Genomic DNA, 2792 nt, shown 5'->3' with positions numbered 1-2792 from the left:
TGTGCTGGGGCTTTGGTGTGCTTCTGGGTTGGGATTTTTACAGGGAGTGTGGAGTTTACAAGGGTGACCCCTGATCATCCCACACGGCACGTGATCGAGCTTTCACTAATGACTCTTAATGCATGGAGGCTGCCACAAGCACCACACGCTTTGCTATGAGGACAGTGCCTTTACACCACCCCCAAACACCACTCTGACCCTGTGCCCCATGTAGCCACAAAGCTGCCCCACCACAGCCCATCCTGCCCCCCAGCAGAGCCCATCCCTGCTCCCAGCACAGGGCGCGGGATGCATCCTCCTCTCCTCACTGCACCAGGTTTTGGTTGAAAAATCCCTTCCTTCAGCTAGCCCAGTGTTCTTTCAAACAGCTGTTTGTGTCTCACAACTTACAGCTCCAGCTGGGGGGGCAGTGCTGGGACCTGTGCCCCTTCCAGCGTCCCTCAGGCCATCGCTCACAAGTACCTCACTCACAGGTACCCTGCACAATCACTGAGGTGGGCTGCACGCTTTGCCACCTCCTCCCTGTGGTTAGTTACAGAATCACCTCCACAGCTTCAATACCTTTGGAGAAACACCCCTACATCAGCATTCTATTGAAGCTACTTTTACCCCCCAGCCGTTGGTTTCAGAGAACTCACTCCTGCAAATACAGTACAAGTCAATAGTGGTGGGTGAAGTTTCTTTTCCCACTTAAAAAAATAAACCCTTGATTGCTCCTTTTTAAACTTCAGCATTTTTTCCAAGTTACATCCTACAAGAACAAATGCTGGATCTCCTCTGCCTGCAAATCTTTTGATAAGCATCAGACACTGGCTCACACGGCTGCAAGGACTGCCTCTCAGACAGCGCAGGGTGCACAGCGCTGCTGAGCTCCCTGTGCAGCTCCACAGCTGGAGCATGTAGGGATTAATCTGTGAGATCACTCAATTATCCCTCAGAAAGCAGGCTGGATAAAAATCCACCAGCAAGCTGGCAGAATATTCTTCCCTGTCCAGCTATCAGACTGTGCAAAGGCTGGCACTGCTCACAGGCAGGGGTGACCAGAAGGTCTGCCCACAGGTAAATCGTGTCAGAGGCTATCTGCAGGGCAACAACCATCCCTAAAGAGTCCACAACAGCCTAAGGTGGGCACATCAGGCTGCAGCTGGGGTGTGGGTACTGCTGACCCTCCCCTCAGCAGCGGTGTCACCCGTGGTTCCACACCAGAGCCCCGTTTCGAGAGGGTTCACACCAAGGGCTGAGTTTAAATACCATAATGAGCCAAAGCTTCCTTCCACCAAGCTGCATGTGCCCCATGGAGATTTTGCAGAGCTTTGCTGCTCTGGAGACATCTCTGGGCTTAATCCCCAGGGAACACCTGGCTTTAGAAACATTTAAAAGAACACATTACGATGAGATGTGTAATTTTGGCTATCAGGAATGCCAGAATGCTACACTCAGGTGCAGGGACCACAGAGTGGGGCAGAACCCACAGAATGCCCGGGCATCAGGGGATGCTGGAAAAGCACCCCACTGTCTGCAGCATGGGGTGTTATGGAAATGTGATTACAGACAGCAGAGCTTCTCACCGACCTGTTACAGGAACCCACAGGAAACCCCTGAACCGGCCGCACTGGTGTCACCACGGCCATCAGTGTCACACTGACACGTTAAGGGGTCCCTGGGCTGGGGCACGCAGCAGCAGCCACCCAGCCCAGAGCACATGTACTCCCAAACCAGCACCATGAAATGCCAGAAGCTCAGCTGGAACAAAGCACAGGAATCTCTGCAGGTCAGGGGCACTGCTCCAGCTTACAGACAGCCTGCACAGAACTCCCCCCCTCCTGAACACTGTGTGCACATCCCTGGATCCTCCGGCACAGCGAGGTGGGCTGGGCAGCACCACACTGCATAGAGGAAACCATCCTTTCTGCCTGGTTTCAGCTGTTTTCCAAGAGCTAACCTCGTTAAAGCTTCCCCCTCAAACGTCAAAAGGCACTAAAAAGGAAATAAAATGTTAGGAGTGACAGGCTGGCAGGATGTCCTCCAGAGAGCTGTACTTCTCAGCATCGGCAGAACTGCTCCTGCCCATCCCTGTGCACCCACCAGTGACGTGTGGCCTCTGGTATTCTTCCTACCAACTGCTCAAAAGAAAAGCTGTCCCTGGAATGATACATTCAGTGAGAAATTGCACAGAGCAAACCAACCCCAAACCCTAACTGCAGCGCTGGACGTGAAGGCAAGACCATCAGACACAAGCTAAGCAAACCTGCCGAGCTGCTGCTGCTCACCCCATACGCACCTCGCGGGGTTCCCACTTTTGCCTCGCCCAGGCAAGGATAAATATAGCACTTAAAGTGCATTTTACCAACTGTCCCTCCTCAGGTTCCTGCACTGAAGTACATGAAAAGCTGGAGCCAGTGCAGTCTTTCACTCAGGCTGAGGATCAGCCAGGCGGTTCCTCTGCGTTCACCAACACCAGCCCCCTCCAAGGCGCCGGGCTCTGACTGAGAGCAGCAGCACAACAGTGAAAGCTGGTTTTACACTGTGGTGGCGTTTTAAGCCCCGTTCCACAATTAGCCTAGTGTCTAATTTGCTTTAGAAAAACAAAGCGAGTCATTGACTTGCTGCGTGAAACACGGACGACGAGTCAGGAGCTGCCCCTTCCCCTGGGCAAGTCCGAAGCTGGATGTCAGCGCTCTGGGTCGGGCACGTAAAGACTGAACCACGATCTGAGGTAGACCAAAAAGAACAACAATATCACATGTTAAAGGATGAGCAGAGCCTCCCCTTGCCCCCTGCAGGGCCCTCCG

The sequence above is a fragment of the Gallinula chloropus genome (assembly GCF_964237585.1).
Source record: "Gallinula chloropus genome assembly, chromosome: 5".
In the NCBI taxonomy this organism is placed as follows: Eukaryota; Metazoa; Chordata; class Aves; order Gruiformes; family Rallidae; genus Gallinula; species Gallinula chloropus.
Note: the sequence above shows the minus strand (reverse complement) of the source record.